Source organism: Saccopteryx bilineata, chromosome 8 (assembly GCF_036850765.1).
Source record: "Saccopteryx bilineata isolate mSacBil1 chromosome 8, mSacBil1_pri_phased_curated, whole genome shotgun sequence".
NCBI classification, from domain to species: Eukaryota; Metazoa; Chordata; class Mammalia; order Chiroptera; family Emballonuridae; genus Saccopteryx; species Saccopteryx bilineata.
The window spans coordinates 31,168,046-31,186,510 of NC_089497.1; the positions used below are offsets into that span (position 1 = coordinate 31,168,046).

At 35.5% G+C, this 18,465-nt stretch overlaps 1 pseudogene; it reads left to right on the forward strand.

The window, feature by feature from the left end:
• Positions 1-18,465, forward strand: part of LOC136311660 (phospholipid scramblase 1-like) — a 149,485-nt pseudogene that overhangs the window by 116,666 nt on the left and 14,354 nt on the right.

The following is an 18,465-nucleotide window of genomic DNA, read 5'->3' on the forward strand; positions in this document are numbered from 1 at the left end:
TGGGCCAACTTTGCTCCAATGAAGCCTTGGCTGCAGGAGGGGAAGAGAGAGACAAAGAGGAAGGAGGGGGGAGGGGTGGAGAAGCAGATGGGCGCATCTCCTGTTTGCCCTGGCCGGGAATCGAACCCGGGACTCCTGCATGCCAAGCTGACGCTCTACCACTGAGCCAACTGGCCAGGGCTCTATATTCCTCTTTTACTATATTCTTTTCCCCCTTTGATCTGTTTACAGCAAGCCCCTTAACATTTCTTGCAGCATTGGTTTGGTTGTAATGAATTCCTTGAGTTTTTTTTTTTTTTTTTTGTCTGGGAAGCTCTTTATTTCTCTCCTTTGTTCTTTCTCTTCTTTTTTAAGAACCCCTAAGATGTGAATGTTGCTTCTCTTTAGGTTGTCACAGAGCTCTCTTAGAGTTTCCTCAGATTTTTTCAGCCTCTTTGCTTTTTGCTGCTCTGCTTCTGCTTTTTCGTTTATCTTGTCTTCTAAATCGCTGATTTGATCCTCTGCTTCATCCAGCCTGCTTTTAGTTGCTTCTAGTGTAGTTTTCATTTCTGATATTGTATTTGTCATTTCTAATTGTTTCTTCTTTATTATTTCAATATCCCTTTTGATGCTTGTTATACATTTATGTGTTTATTGTTTACATCCATTGTTGTTCTAAGATCTTTCAGCATTCTAAAAATCATTATTTTAAACTCTGCATCTGGTAGTTTGCTTATTTTCATTTCATTTCATTTTCTGGAGATTTCTCTTGTTGGTTCATTTGGATTGCACTTCTCTGTCTTACTATTTTGTCTGTGTGTACCCTCCTCGTTTGGGTGTGTTCTTTGTAGAGCTGGCAAAGTCAAGGGTTGGTGTTGTCTGCCTCCAATTTTCAGTTGTGTTATTTCTAGGTCTTCTTGGATTGGCATCAGCTGTTGTTCGCACATAAGCTTTACATTTAATGTTGCTTTTGCTGCATTACAAAAGTTTTGGTAGTGTTTTTGTTTCTATTTGTTTCAAGGTATTTTCTAATTTTTTTCTTCTTTTATCCATTAGTCATTCATAAGCATGTTATTTTATTTCCACATTGGTGTGAGTTTTCCTTTTGCTATTGACTTTTAGTTTTACTCCACTGTGGTTGGAAAGATACTCAGTGTGATGTCAATCTTCTGAATTGGTTGAGACTTATTTTGTTACCAAACATGTGACCTATTTTAAAGCATAGTCCATGTGTGCTTGAGAAGAATGAAAATTATGCTGTTGTTGGGTGGAGTGCTTCTTTGATTTGAGAATCTAACTCTTTCTGGAAGCATAGGAAGTTTTTATCAATTACTTTTTTGAATAATCTCCCCATTCCTTCCTCCTTTTAGTCATCTTATGTTATACCTATTATTTTTATATTGTTCTTTCTGATGGAGTAAGACAATTTTGTATAAAAGTACCATCTTTTAAAAATTCTTAAGCCACTCTTCTTTCCTCTGTTTCATTTATAGTTGCCTGTCCTTGATTTCACTGATTCTCTACTCTATCTGGCCTGTTCTACTAGCTAAACTTTCTACTTCAGTTTTCAAATCATGTGTTGAGTTTTCATCTCTGTTTTTAAAATTTAAATTTTTTTGGTGAGGTATTTCTTTTGTTTTCTGAGCTCATTGTGTTGCTGATTGGTGTTTTCTTGCATCTAATAGAGTATTTTCAGGACTTAAATTTTGAATTTTCTATTGTTTAACTCCACATTTTCCATGTGATTGAGATTTTTTCTGGAGATTTTTTTTCTTTCTGAACTACATGTCTATCTTATGTAAATATGGTGCTTGATTTTCTTTATTGATGGAATTTGATAGGTATTGTTAAGAACTTTAACAAAAAATAACCTAAAAAATAAAAAATAAGATAAAATATTAAAAATTAAAAAGTAATGACAAGTAAAAAAAGAAAAACCACAGAAAACAAAGAATGAAAACCAAAAATATCAAATACAAAAAACATACCCTCCAAACATAAGAATAAATAATATAAAAATAAAATAAAATAAAATTCAAAGGAGAAAAAAAAATACAATAAAAAAGGAAAAAAGAAAAGGAAAAAATTTACCTTGAGAGGTTACTATTTTTTTTTCAGTAGATGTTGCTGTATTACAAATTTTAGCTCTGTGAAATTGTCACAATGATGGTGGGGTTGCAGTCTTGTTTGGTGCGGTGTGTTGTGAGGGCTTTTTGGCTTTATAGCTTACAGCTTTAGCAATGGCAGTCTTAGGCCTCTGAGCACTCCTCCCCATGTCCCAACAGACCAGGGGTCAAGACACGGGGCACCTTTGTTTTAAGGGGAAAGATCTGCTCTGGAGAGTTAGCTGTGGGATTTGTCTCTGCCACTCTCTGTACCCACAAGGTGAGGGAGGTGGGGACTGGGAGGCTGGGGGTCTGCACTTTGGCTTCTCTGTCTCTGCATTGGGTGTAGGCTGTGGGCAGACAACAGGAATACTGGTCATGACCCCTCGTTCTACTGCTGCTTTGGTTCTACTTCTGCTCTTCCCTTCAATCTCTCTTACTCCTCCCAGTTACTCTGGGCTTCCCTCTATGTATCCCTGCAAACAAGATACAGACAGTCTGAGCTTCCTTCCTCCCGATAGTTCCCTCAGAGAAAAAACAAACAAACACCCTGTCACTCTGAGCTTCTCTCTGAGTAGACTGCAGGTGTGTTTTATCTTCTGCTTCTTTTTTTAACACTTCCCACCTTTAGCCCATTCGGTAGGCGGGTCTTTCAGGCATACTTGTGAGACCTACTGGGGTTCCTTTGTTGCAAGTTGTTGTTCAATTTGTTGAAATTTCAAAGGAAGAGATCAGGAGTATCTTTCGTGCCACCATTACTCTGAAGTCATCCTGTTAAATACATACTTTCTAAGTTGCAGGCTCAGTCCTAGGAACTTGGAAGATATCAGTGAAAAACAAAAGATCCCTGCCTTCATGGAACTTGCTTTCTAGTTGGGGAAGACCTAAAGTAAGCAATAAACATGAAAAGTAAAGTACAGTATGTCTGAAAAAGATAAATGTGTTGATGTGACTCTCCAAAAGACTAAAGCAAAAACTGTTGATTATGCAAAATTAAGTTTATTTGACCTACTAAGGTAAAATGGAGACTATCACATTTATAAAGTTTTAATAGTGCCTCAAAGGGCAACAGATTGGTGAAGGGTGTTTATATTGTTTGGAACCACTGGTCAAGTGGCTCAAGATGTGTCTTTCAGGGTGGAGAAAATAATGGGATTGGGCAGAGTTTGTAATAAAATAGTTAGCATCAGTAGAGATTCTTGAAAAGTAAAGTGTTTATTAAGTATTAACAATCTATTGCCTAATAGGAGAGGTAATAGCCCAAATAAGTAAACTGTCTGGCTTAATCAGTTTGCATTTCTTGAAGCAAAGAGTGAAGTTGTTTATTGGATTACATATAGCTTTACCTTCTGGAGCAAAAATGCCTTCTGTCATGTTTATATTGGGGTCTCAAGCCTCAGTACTATGCATAAGCTCTGTGAATGCAGATGGTCTCAATTCTCAAATGCTATGAAAGAAAGACAATAGAGAACAAGATAAAGTGATTGAGATGCCAGGGAGGGGTATAATATTAAATTGGGTGGTCAACACCGGCCTTGTAGTGAAGGTAATATTTGAATAAACTTGGAGATGGTAAGTGAGTTAGCCAAGTTGGATATCTGGTTTATTTATCTACATTTTTATATTTCTCTAGATTTAGTCAGAATTAAAGTTTAATTTAAGCTAAATACTGTTTTTAGTGGTCAAAAATCCTACTTTATCCTTAGTTTTCCCCAAATATTTTTAATGGAAAGTATATTTTGAGTTTGAATTTTCTGTGAATTCCTTCAAAATGGAGCTTTATTCCAATTGAAGAAAACTGTTTTAAATATATGTAAACAAAAAACTTAAAGAAGTGTAAGGTTTTACATTTAAACAGTTGTCATGGGGGCATTTTTGAAATTCTTTTCTCCTTTAATCTGCCTTTTAGTTAACAAAAGCATGCTCCATATCTGTAAAGAAAACATTTTTTTTCCTTCTTCTAACTTGCATTCATTTCTCTTCATTAATATCCCAGTGGAAACATCCATTCAAATAAACAACTGGTAATTTTTGCTTTTGTTTAACCAAACACTATATCTTCCAATTAAGCTTTGTCTTCAAAACATTCTTAGAGATTAGTTTCAACTTTTGCATTTTAAGAACTATTATTTCATGCCATGGTTAATTTTTCTTCTTTTTCAATCTCATGATCTTGCAGACCACTTAGCAGGAATTTTTGCATTGTCTCTAACAAGTATCGTGGGAAAATCTACTCTGAAACAGATCTATTTAATTTTATCAAAGACTAATGTAAGCCAAGTGGATACTTTTTGTTCTTTCCATAAGCCACGACATTCATAAAGAAAATAACTGGAAATGAATCATTCTCATTTATTATTCAGCAGAGAATGTTTTGAGTTTTTCTTTTCATAAGAAGAGTAGTTGTCATAGCAAAGCTAAAAACCAACACACTGCAATCCAGTGTTAGACTCATCTCTGAGCCAGAATGGACTTTTCATTACTGAATAGATTACTGATACATAGATGCACTCTTTCCACCAACCGTATGTTGTTAAGACAGACTGTGTAACAATGGGATTCCAAATGAAAGCGATAACACATATGTGAAATCGCATCAGATGTAGGGTGGAGAATAGAATTTCTGGTTTCATTCTTCTAGTAGGTATAACCATATAAATTAAACCAAAGTCAACAAAAAAGAATCTTATTTGTCTCCTGATAAAATATGGGTTAAAATTAGAGCAGTTACTGATCTGCTAATTTGCACTGTTAAACACACATTTGGTACTCATTAAATATTTCTGATTATTTGATTAAATGACCTCTATTCTTCCAATTGGAGAAAAGGACACATAAATTTATACCACTTACTTTTACTCAACCATGTATCTTCCAATCTGAATGGGGATTTAGATATCCTGTGAACCTGAGCTCAAGATCAGAAAAAAAAATTTCATTCATTTTAAGACAGGTAATAGCAAATGTTGGAGAGGCTGTGGAGAAAAAGCAACCCTCATTCACTGTTGGTGGGAATGTAAAGTAGTACAACCATTATGGAAGAAAATATGGTGGTTCCTCAAAAAATTGAAAATAGAACTACCTTATAACCCAGCAATCACTTCTCTTCACATCCTTGAAAAAATTTTTTGTTTGTTGATGTACTAATGATAGCCACTCTGACAGGTGTGAAGTGACATCTCATTGCAGTTTTAATTTGCATTTACATGTATCTGATAATTAGTAATGGTGAGCATCTTCTCATATGTCTATTGGTCATCTGTATGTCCTCTTTGGAGAAGTGTTTATTCATGTCCTTTGCCTATTTTTTAATTGGATTGTTTTATTTTTGGCGTTAGGTTGCAAAGTTTGTTTATATATTTTGGATATTAACCCCTTATCAGAGGTATCTTGGTGAATATATTTTTTTCATTCAGTGGGTTGTCTTTTCATTTTATTGATGAATGGTTTTCTTTGCTGTACAAAAACAGTTTAGTTTGTTGTAGTCTCATTTGTTTATTTTTTTGTTTCCCTTTCCTGAAGTAATATATTAGAAAAAATATTGCTATAAGAAATGTCCAAGATTGTACTCTTTATGTTTTCTTCTAAGATTTTTCTGGTTTTAAGTCTAACAGTTAAGTTTTTAATCTATTTTGATTTTATATCTTGTGTATGGTGTAAGAAGGTGGTCTAGTTTCATTTTTTTTTGCACATATCTGCCCAACTTTCCCAATACCATTTATTGAATAAACTACCTTTACCCCATTGTATGTTTTTGCCTTCTTTTTAAAATGTTAACTGACCACAAAAGAAATATTATTTGCGACAACGTGGATGGGCCTGGAGAGCATTATGTTAAGTGAAATAAGCCGGTCAGAGAAAGACAAGCCCTGTATGATTTTATTTATATGTGGAATCTAATAAAAAAAATACTAATGAACAAAATAAAAACAGTCTCATAGATAGAGAACAGACTGACGGCTTTCAGGGAGGAGGGGTTGTTGTTTAATTGGGTGAAAAAGCTGAAGGATTAAACAAAAAATAAAAACTGAAGTCCTAGACACAGATAATACAGCATGATAGTTACCAGAAGGAAGGGAGTAGGGAGGTAGAAGAGGATAGAAGGAGGATAAATGGTAACGGAAGGTGATGAGTTGAGGTGGTGGTGAATGGTGAACACACAATAAAATATATAGATGGTGTATTATAAAATTGTACACCTGAAACCTATATAATTTTATGAACCAAGGTCACCCTAATAAATTCAATAGAAACCCTACCTTGTAATCAGAAAAGAATTATAGGAGCTTCAATCTATCCATTCCATTTTGGCTGGGCTTTTGCATTGGATCACCCTTCTTAGTGTTCTGACTGAGCATATAGTCATTAAGACGTTCTTGCTGGAACGTCTGTCCTTTTGCTGATCGCTAAGACTTTCACATGGCTTTTATCTCAGTCTCCTATAATGGAGAATAGGTCTGTTGCACCTGATGGATCACAAAGTTACAACACTGAGCTTTAGCACTGATCACCATTTCATGCACTGTCCATTTCCCCAGACACCCTTTAAAGCCTGGAGCTTGTTTTCTTTCAAGAGACGGAGGCCAGCTCCTAACACTGAGCAGCCTTCCCTGATGTCTATGGCTAATCTGGGCTTTAGAATAGGGCCTCTGAAGTCTCTCACTATTGTTTTTCACAATCTGTTGGCATATTTCATACTCCTTGAAAATTCAGTACTTATAAAGTACCCTAATTGTGGTTAAGATTTCATGATCTCTTGGCTACCATGCCTTGCCTTCCCTAAATGGGCTATCTTCAAACTTTGTTTGTATGTCTGCCCAGCTGTGCAGGTTTTGTGTCAGGCACCATCACTATCATTTCTCACTTGATTGTCTTACTATGAGTACACTATACCATGCAAATAAGGTCTATGAGAATACACCTCTTAGTTCCTATGCTGACCCACTAATCATATTTCATAGAAATTTGAATATATTACTAAGATATGGACAATTTTTTAATGAAGCTTATCAAGGAATAGAATCATCAAGAAAGCTCACTTTGTTCTTTCTTGCCACTATTGTCTAACCATACAACTCTGCTTTCCTGAGTTTTCCATCTCTGATAATGCTCAGTGTCTGAGTTTCAGTGGCTCCTGTCATTAAACAAAGTCTGAGTTGCACAAGTTTGGGTGGCAAGGCTTTATTCTATTCCTGGAATGAAAGTTGATTCAGAAGGATTTTCATCCTTCATTTCAAACAGAACTGTCCATCTTCCTGAACATTGTCTTTGTCTGTCTAGTTATTAAGCTGCCATTCCTCAAATTCAAGTTCATAGTCTTATATTTTAGTTGCCTAAGTTCTTCATAAGTCAGAGAAGAAATTTCCAAATAAAATAAAAATTTTAAAAAAGGATATATAGGAGTCTTCTGTTCAGGAAGTCTTGATAAGATGCTGGCAGAGGGAATTGAAATATCAATCTACTGACTTTTATTTTTTGCATAGAAATATGATTTTTCATAATTTTGAAAATCCATTCATGGAAATTATTTAGGATGAGCTTATTATGTCAACAAAGTCTGCAATATGTTGTTAGCTAAAATTATTATAATTATACTATATATGATAATTATATTTATATATTATTTACATATTATATATAAATCTCAATATTTTAGAAAGATTAAAAGTTATAGAACTTGTAAAAGTTAATATAATTGAAATCTAGTACCTAAACATATTAAAATAGGTCTTAATATGACCCAGAATCAAGCTTATATTTTAGAATTAGAAGACAGATCACCTGTGTACAGTGGCTATGCATGTATTGCCACCATAGTAACTTCTAGCCTATAGCTTGTTTTTATAAAACAGCATTTGTGGGACTCATGTGTTGAATATACTTAGACATATCTCTGAATCACTTTCTATTCTTCTTTTTTTCAAAAAAATCATGATTTTTAAAATTATTTTTCTTTCTTCTTTTCCAAGTGAGAGGAGGAGAGATAGGGAGACAGACTCCCACATGTACCCTGACTAGGATCTACCCAGTGACCTCCATCTGGGGCTGATGCTCTGCCCATCTGGGGCTATAGTCACAACAGAGCTATTTTTAGCTCCTGAAGCAGAGGTTCCAAGGAGCCATCCTCAGTGCCCAGAGCTGATGTGCTGGAACCAATCTAGCCATGGCTGTGGGATGGGGGGAGAGAGAGAGAGAAGGAGGAGGAGGGGTGGAGAAGCAGACAGTCGCTTCTCCTATATGCCCAGACTAGAAATCGAACCCAGGCCATCCACATGCTGGGCCAACACTCTACCACTGAGCCAACCAGCCAAGGCTATCACTTTCTATTCTAAATTATTTCTATTCTCTGCTACATTATACCACTTACTAGCAATCTTTTAAAAGCACATTCAAGAAAATGAAACCTTATCTATTTCTCATCTAAGTTAGGTGACTATTGAGGAAATATATAATAAGTTTATATACCATACCTATAACATAAAAAGTAAAGTTAGATTTTACTAGTTTATCAATATATTAATAATTGTAAAATTACTTCTATAGAATTTGTCTATTGATATATTCATAGTTGTAAAATTAAATATATTTGATTATGGCTACCATTTATTGTGTTAATCATGTGTTATATGTTTTAACTATATAAATGTTCATCCCTACAGTCACACTATGGGACAGATAATAACTTTAATTATTTTAAAGTTGAGGAAACTGAGCTTTAGAGATTAAAGATCTTGAGCAGATCACTCAGACAATGAAGAAGAGACCTGGGACTTTACTTGTCTCTCATGTTTTTTGTTTTTTTATTTTTAACACTATTACCCCTATTACTTCAAACACAGAACCAAAGAATCAGGTTTAGAGACAACTTATTAACATTGAGGACATCTACACATCACCATTTCATGGTTAACTATTCAACAAAAGTAATTTGTGACTCAATACCAATATCAAATAGATAAAGTGACAGTGTACAAAGCTGCATAAAGGTCTGAGAGCTGCCAACAACACTCTACACTGAATCTCATATAAGTGTCACTCCAGACCGTGTCCACTGATGAACAGCATAGTTCACACGGGGTTGCTGTGTTAACAGTAGCAAGGACTCCACCCCTACCAGACATTGGAAGAGACAGACTGGCAAATACTGGAGTGGGTCTGCTTGTCAGATCACTACTCACTCCAACCCAGGGGAGTCTAAGAGAAAGCCCATTAAATGGAGAAAACACAATAACTTCTAATGTCTTCTACATTATCAAGACCATTAAAGAGATATAAAAAGCACAGCAGCTAACCACATTCATAAATAGTAAACTAGCTTTTGAGAAAGCAGTAAGAAGTCAGTTTCATAAGTAACTAGATGCACATTAATTTTATTGGAAAGAGAAGTAGGAAAATATAAAACATTAATCACTATCTCAGGAATGATTTATTTTGCATAAGTATATGCCTGCGGGGAGAAAGAAAGCTGTTTGCTTTTGGTAGTTTTCCACTCCTGTTTCCTTCTAGATCATCAGGGGGCTGAATCAGTACATCTTCTGTGTGTCTAGAGTGGATCAGCCCTGGTGTGGCTATCCTCTCCTTTCCTGTGTGCAGCTAGAATCTACTGATTTTCATGGGCAAGCAGCAATGAGTATATAATTTGTGATAAAGCTATCAGGCCAAAGACCTCTGGATCTGATCCAAGGATGGTGACAGATTCCTAAATAATTATTTCTCCTCAATGATATATAAATGGGCCTCTTTCTCTTTTTTATTATCTTCCAGCTTTATTGAGATATAATCGACATATAATATTGTATAAGTTTAAGGTAGAGAGAGTGTTGATTTGCTATACATATATGTTGCAAGATTATGACCACAATGCCATTGATTAACACATCAAGCACCTCACATAGTTATACCTTTTTTTTTTAGACAGAGATAGAGAAAGCCAGAGAAAGAGAGAGACAGATAGGGACAGACAGATAGGAAGGGAGAGAGACGGGAAGCATTAGTTCTTTGTTACAGCATCTTAGTTGTTTGTTGACTGCTTGTTCATTGATTGCTTTCTTATATGTGCCTAGACCAGTGGGGGACGGCTGCAGCAGAGTGAATGACCACTTGCTCAAGTCAGCAACCTTGGGCTCAAGCCAGCAACTATGGCTCAAGTCAGTGACCTTTGGGCTCAAGCCAGTGACCATGGGGTCATGTCTATGATCCCACACTCAAGCCAGTGACCCCGCACTCAAGTTGGTGAGCCCGCATTTATGTAGTCAGGGCACACAGGAGAAGCAACCATCTGTTACTACCTCCTTCCACTCCCCTTTATCTCTCTATTTTCCTCCTGCAGCCAGTGGCTTGATTTATATCAGCATGGTCCCAGGTGCTGAGGATAACCCTGTTGAAGCACATCAGCCTCAGGTGCTAAAAATAGCTCGGTACTGGAGCATTGATCACAGATGGGGATGCTGGGTGAATCTTGGTCAGGGTACATGTGAGAGTTTGCCTCGCTGTCTCCCTTCCTCTAACTTAAAAGAAAATTTCCAAAGTAAATTCTAATCAAGGCTTGAGTAACAACAATCTTAATCAAAATAAGTAGTTACTTCTCAAATATATAAAGTCTTTGAAGAATAGTGCACACTGAGAATCATATTTCAGCCTGTTTATTAAAAATTTACTTAGAATCATTTGAGCCCTGGCCAGTTAGCTTAGTGGTAGAGCATCAACCTGGCATGTGGAAGTCCTAAGTTCCATTTTCAGTCAAGGCACACAGGAGAGGTGACCATATGCTTCTCCCCCCTCCTGCTGCCCCTTCTCCCTCTCTCTTTTCTCCTCTTGCAGCAATGGCTCCATTGGTTCAAGTGTATCAGTCTGGGGTGCTGAGAATGGCTCCATTGAGCCTCTGACTCAGGTGCTAAAAATAGCTCGATTGCCAGCAGCCTCAGACAGGAATCACTGAGAGTATCCAGGTCAGAGCAGATGCGGGAGTCTGTCTCTGTATTTCCACTACTCTCACTCAAAAAAAAAAATCATTCAGTTTAGCAGGAGACCAAAAACTAAGCACTAAGCTCAGAATGTCTGATTTTAACTTTCAAACTTCCCCTAGCCTTAAAGTAGCCATCTTTTGCTCAAGGATGGGGCCTATTTCTTGGATTAATTTATTTTACCCTGGAGACTAATATTAGAAAGCACCAGCCTTTGTGCTCACTTACTAAACCACAGCCTAAACTAATAGCAGAATTATCAGTGTGCCAAAAATGATGCAGGATGGGGAATTGCTTCTTGACCTTAAACCTTATCTTTTATAAAAACAATACTAACCACTTTTTACTTTCCTGAAAATAAGTGAGAAAAAATTGCTGCTTCCAACTATAGGTAGAAATTGAAAAGTTTTAATAATACATTTTGAAAATCTTTACTCATTAAAATCTTTCTAAAGTTCTTATTAAGGAGCAGTAGAATTGGAATATTCTAAATCAAGTAAATTGTAGGGTAACAACAACATCAAAAAAAGACACAGATCAGTATTTTTATGGATAAGCTAATGCCTGCTCTGCAGAAAGTCTATAAATGCTCAGATTCTTCACCCAGATGTACTGGGTTTCCCAAGAAAGATGTCTCCTATGACCTCTGGAAACCAGTGCTTTTGGTATGCCTGTGGTACTTGCTATAGGTTCCCTGTTCAGCTCTGGCTTATTGTGAAGGAGCTCGTGTGGGCTCTAGAAGCAAAAGCAGCATCTGGACCAGTCAGTTCAGCTAAGGGCTTGTCTACTGTCCTTAGTGCCCACCCATGCCTTGTGAACTGCTACCAATTCACAGTTCACAGGTAAGAACAGACTTACCCTGCCCTATGATGTGTGAAACAGCCTGCACATGCTAACACACCTCATACAGAGTGTCTATTAATGAGCTAGCTATTCACTTACCAGAATTTGTAACACTGAGCTTGTTACTGAAACATTGAGACTGCCACTATTCCTTATGAATTTTCTTATAACTACTAAAGAATACAAGTGAGAAAACTTGTGTCCTAACCATTATAACAGCAAGTTGCTAACATTAATTAAGGTCTATTATATGCCACATATTATTCTACATTGTGTTTTACACTGAATAATTCATTTAATATTCACAATAATACTTTAAAGTAAGAGCAATTATGGCTCTCATTTTATTGAATATGTTGCTTGCCTGAGGTCACGGCTGCTGGAGTCAAACCTTGGCATCTGATGACTAGGAGAAAAGGAGAAGCAAGATGAGTGAAATTTTGCAGATGTTATATTTTGCTATTTTTTTTAAACATTTTATTTCTTGACTTTAGAGAGGGGTGAGAGAGAGAGAGAAAGAGGGAGGAGGGGTGGGAAGCATCAATTTGTAGTAGTTGCTTCTTGTACATGCCTTGACCAGGCAAGCCTGGGGTTTCGAACCAGCAACCTCAGCATTCCAGGTCAATGTTTTCCCCACTGTGCCCCCGCACGTTAGGCTTTGGCTTTCTGCTCTTTAATGTAAAAGCAATAAAATGAAATTAAAGAAAAATTTTTTTACATTCAAATGGTAAGACCCACCAAAGCAGGGGCCATGGCTGCTTCTTCTCTCCATCGTTATTTTTGGCACCTAGTCCATGTCTAGTACAAAATCGGCAATAAATATTCATGGGGCAAATCAATGAATGAGCTAAAAACTTTTAGTTACTTTTTGTTTATGTGACCTTCATTCTCTTTCTTGTCTTTCCAATTTCTGTGCTTGTTTTAATCTCCACTAAAGAATTTCTGAACAGTGTCTGGATTAAAGTAATTCAGCATTCTTTGTGATTAATTTACACAGCTTTCTGTTTGCTGTAATTGCTAACAGAAGAATTGGGGCTGGCTTGGGAGATGAATCAATTAAGAGCATGTTTTCCTTACAGGATATCATCAACAGGACTTCTCTGAGATGCATATTGAAGAGCATATGGAAATAGAGTTTGTATCTCAGTGGTGAGCACAGATTTTACTGCTTCTGTGAGCTCTGACACAGTATACTATTTTTTAAAACAATTTCTGACAGTAAAAATAATTTTTAAAAAATCTCAGGTTGGATGTGCCAAAGCTGATGATGCTGATAGATCTCAGTAAGTTATATGTCATGACTTACGAAGCTACTTAATGGGTAATATAGGGGTTATATAAATATGTGGCTTCAGAACCAAAAACCATAGCCATTGGAAGGAACTGTGTTTTAGTTCTTTAGGTCTTTGTAGTTGCTAAAGTTTATTTGATTAATAATCCTAGAATTTCTCATATTTGTATACCTTTTGAGACTTCAGTGTCTTGGTTCTAAACCATCATCATTTAATGTATTGATTTTAGGAAAATGAGAGAGAAAGGAGGTGGGGGAGGAGCAGGGAGCATCAACACATAGTTACTTCTCACATGTACCTTGACTAGACGAGCCTGGGGTTTCAAACCAGCAACCTCAGCATTCCAGGTCAACACTTGATCCACTGCGCCACCACCACTGGTTAGGCAATCATCTTCATTTAAAGCAGAGGTAGTCAACCTTTTTATACCTACCGCCTACTTTTGTATCTCTGTTAGTAGTAAAATTTTCTAACCGCCCACTGGTTCCACAGTAATGGTGATTTATAATAAAGTAGGGAAGTAACTTTACTTTATAAAATTTATAAAGCAGAGTTACAGTAAGTTAAAGCATATAATAATTACTTACCAAGTACTTTATGTCGGATTTTTGCTAAGTTTGGCAGAATAAATCTTTATAAAACAACTTACTATAGTTAAATCTATCTTTTTATTTATACTTTGGTTGCTCTGCTACCGCCCACCATGAAAGCTGGAATGCCCACTAGAGGGTGGTAGGGACTAGGTTGACTACCACTGATTTGAAGAAACAATAAAATCACTTTACTTTACACAGTGTTTTCTTTTAAACTCTTTGATAACATCCTGAAATTTAAAAACATCCACTCATAAATTATTCTTATGCTAGGACCTTGATCAATTCACCTAAACTTAGTGTAACCTCTTCTCCACTTGCAAATGAAAGGATAGTCTTGATCCTCTTTTCAGAAGAGCCAATAAAAGTGATATTTGAAACTTCCCTGTAAAATACTTTAAAAATAAATAATTGCTCTGAATATAAAAAAGACTAAATACAAATTTTTAAAAAATGTTTAAAACTAGCTAGTTAAAAAATCTGGGATGCAAGCAAGGACTTACCAATGCTGAAGAAGGCAATAAAACATATTTTCATGCATCAGTTTTAGTAGTTTAAAGAAAGCCCACATAATTATAAAAATCTGTTTAATCAGTGAGGGAGTCATTTTTGTTTAGTAAGTGTCTAGTATGGGAGCTCTGCAGCACAAGCATGATCTCCTTCTCTTGTGCTTATCTCTAGACTACTTTTTTTTTTTTTTTTTTAGTGAGAGAAGGGGAGTTAGTGAGGTTAGTGAGACAGACTCTGCATGTTCTTGACCAGGATTCACCTGGTAGCCCTTGTCTGAGGGCCAATGCTAGAATCAGCTGAGCTATCTTCAGCATCTCAGGCCTGCACTGGGACGAACTGACCTATCTATCCTCAGTGCCAGGGCCAATGCTCGAACCAGTGGAGCCACTGGCTGCTGGAGAGGAAGAGAGAGAGAGAAGGGGGAGAGGAAGTGGAAGAGAAATTGGTTGCTTCTCCTTGTATGCCCTGACCAGGAATCAAACCTGGGACATCCACTGGCTGGGATAATGCTCTATCCACTGAGCAACCAGCCAGGACCTCAAGACTACCTTTAATGAACTGTGACAATGGGGTTGTTCCGTTGATTAACACATTTAATTAAATAAATAAATAGGTAGACAGATAAATTTACAAACTGGAGGTGGGGAGCAAATGTAGCTGTAAGTTCTATAAGAATAGTTTTTCAAAACTTTTATGTTTCTTTTAAAATTATGCTTCTCTAATTATAGTATTTATAATGTTCCATTTGTTTAATAACATTTGTTTTGATTGTACCAGAATCATAGCAAATTGCTCTAATATCTACTTATAGTTTCTTTCCAGTAATGTGAAGGATAATTGAGGCTATTTGAGTATGCTTTTTTTTTCTGTTCTGGAATGAGACCATAGTAGTCATAATCTGAAATTTTATATATGTAGAAAATTTATTTCATAGACCTTGCCCACTTACAACATTTCAGATTTATTTATTAAGTTTAATTTTATACACTCATCCATTCCAATCACCCCCTTATACATTTTAATAATCTTATTCTGTTTGGCAGTATTGCAGCTGAAAGATAAATTTTCCCCATTTTTGTTCTTTTTGACGTTGATCTATAACAGAGGACATTAAAGGAAATTCAGTCTTGTCATACACCAAAATGTTTGAGCAACCTCAGCTCGCACCGGCACCGTAGTCCTCCAGTTCTGATTTCAGAGGTTATCAGGGGAGATAACCCTCATTCCCTCTTGCTTTGTGTAGTTTCTCAGACCTGATGTCCATATCCAACTTTCCTATGTTGACTTGAAAATAAACAAATATGTCATTGTTCAAGAGTCATTCAGTGGCTAAGAACCAGTTTGTGAATGTTTTGATTTTCCTATACATTGTCTACACTCATGAGTCTTTGGAGTTTAGGGGTGTGTGTGTGTGTGTGTGTGTGTGTGTGAGAGAGAGAGAGAGAGAGAGAGAGAGAGAGAGAGAGAGAGAGAGAGAGAATGCTTATATCCACTCTAATAACCAGGTAAATATCTGTTATCACTTCTCTGATAGTAATTACAGTTCCTCTGGAAAGAAAAATGGTGCCGTGGTACAGAAGAGAGTATGGGCTTTTTAGTGAGAAACATCCAGCTTTAAATTTCAGCTCTGTGTTCATTGATAATTAGCTACAATTTCCTTTGCAAATTTATTAAATCCATCTGAATCTGTTTTCAATCTGGAAAATAGAAATAATAATGCATAGCTCAATCTGGAAAATAGAAATAATAATATATAGTTCATAGAGTAATTTAAAATATTAAGTATAGAAATGGTATGGAACATTAGGTGCTTTCAAAAAAATGTGTGTTATATTTTGTACCTTGGTACCATCAAACACAGAAATATGATAATATCTGAAGTAGAACTATCAAACTATGAATAATAAAAAGGAGGGTAAAAATAATTAAGCTAAACAAATGCTTAATGTTTATTCTGAAACTAATTGTAGCAGTTAGCTCTCAGGTTCTCTTTTGTCTTGATGGGCAAGGTGACAAGATAAACACAGGTTATATTGTTACTAATATTTGAAAAAAGACAATACGACACACCAACATTTTCAGTATTTATGTTTTTAATATTAAATATTAGGTATCTTTATCTATTTCAGTTAGATTTTAATTAAAATTTAATTACAAATTTAATAGAGAAGCAGGGGAGCATTATTAAAGAATGAGGTGGCTATTTCTTGGAGGCAGGTTTGGCTATCTCTTTCTTAACAAATACTAGGAATCTTGTTAGAACACTCTTGCCAGCTTGGAACTGGAGGTTATTCTATTGCAGAAATTATGGAAAAAGGAAAACTGACTATATGAAGGACTAGTGAGAGAAATGGTTAATAATTTTTTTCTTACATTTCTGTAAATTCAAGAGGATGAATTAATTTTTTTTTGCCTCAGTTTCTTCTTTAGTGACTGTACCCATGTAAACCTTTTTCCTTTAGTCTTTTGCCATAATTGTCCAGTTGTTTCTTTTTTGGTCCAATGTCAATGCTACCACACCAACAATATATAATATATATGCATACTTCTTCACAAAATCCATTGCTCTCATCAGTCAAGCAGTCATTTGGAAGAAGTGTGAAGACTTGATTTTTAAAGCACTTACCTACAACTGGTACAACAGTGACTTTTAATATAAAGGAAAGCTTTAATGTTTCCAAATTTTCAACAGATATTAATCTTTGGGATTTACTGATGAACCTTAAAATATTTTTGACATTCTTCATAATTCTTATGGATATTTAAACAAATTATCACAAACACAAATGAAATATTTAAGTTAGTAGTATTTAAAACGAACTGCCGCTGATAATGCATACCCAAACTCTGGTAATTATCGGTAAACAATACTAGGTTATATTCAAGTAGTGAAATAGTTCATATCACTTACTACACAAAATTATGTACCCAAATTGCCAATGGAAGTAAGGACTTATTTTGTTTCCTAAACTTATTTCTTATGACATTACTCACAGGACTTGTTTAAGTTTATATAACATGCATATAAATTTCTTAGTATTCATTTTTATCTGTAAGTATGACTCCTTGTTAGTAGCAAATAGAGCTGTGAACACACACTTATAATGTGGCATGATACGGGAAACCTCTCTCCTTCTGCTCCTACTCAGTGTCCAGGTTTGCAAAGTCTTCTGTCACCGTTTCCTGCTCCCACTTCCCACTGACTAATAGAATTCTTTGCATCAGTCCCGTCTCTATGATGCTTGTTATGTTTTAATTCTTACAAGAGAATTATACTTTTCCTGTTTTCTCCATTTCTTACCTGATTTTTCTCTTAATTCCAAAGAAATATATAAATTACCCAGAAAGCTAAGAAAGAATTCTTTATAGAAACACTAAAAAATAGTCCCTCTTTTTAGGACCTCATATCTCAACCTTGGTGACAAATTAAATTCACTTACATGCTATTTTTAAATAGCCAAGGTTAGGCAGTGAACCCCAAGGAATTGATTTAATGGGATTTTTTTTTTCAAATACAGGTAATTCAGTTGTGTAGCCAGGTTTGAGAACTTTTCTTCTGGGATCCACCCAAAGGGTTACTCTCCATTCTGTAATTCTATGAATACATTTTTAATTATTTTTCATTTGTATGTAAATTTATTTTTGTACTCTCTGAAATTGTTTGTAAAATTCTTGAGAGGAAATATATTTATTGTTGGAAGCTTATTTTTGATCAGCAGTTTCAGAACCTAAGAGTTTGTGTCTTCCTTGACATTTTAGAAATAAATTGAATAAAATGATGTCTAAAAAATAGTGTGTAGATCTCATAGCCCCAAAACCAGCCTTTAGAAGTAAATGGGTATATTTACTTCTAAATGAAAACCATGGAAACCATAATACTTAAAACATTAATATATGCAATGTTAATACCTTTATCATTACATTTTGACAGTTATAAGTTTTAATCAATCTTATATTTTTCAGTTATCAAAAAATATATACACTTGTTTAAAAATAAAGTAATGCAGAGTTATTTGTCCTACTTGTCACCTTAGCATGTCTAAATAATTCATTGTTTCCTGATGAATTATTTTTGACATCTATTTAGCAAGGATAACAAAGATTTAGCCATCTACTCTTCTCCAACATTTCCTCTATCCTTCCATTAAATTACATTATTATTTTTCAATCCTCTTCTAGC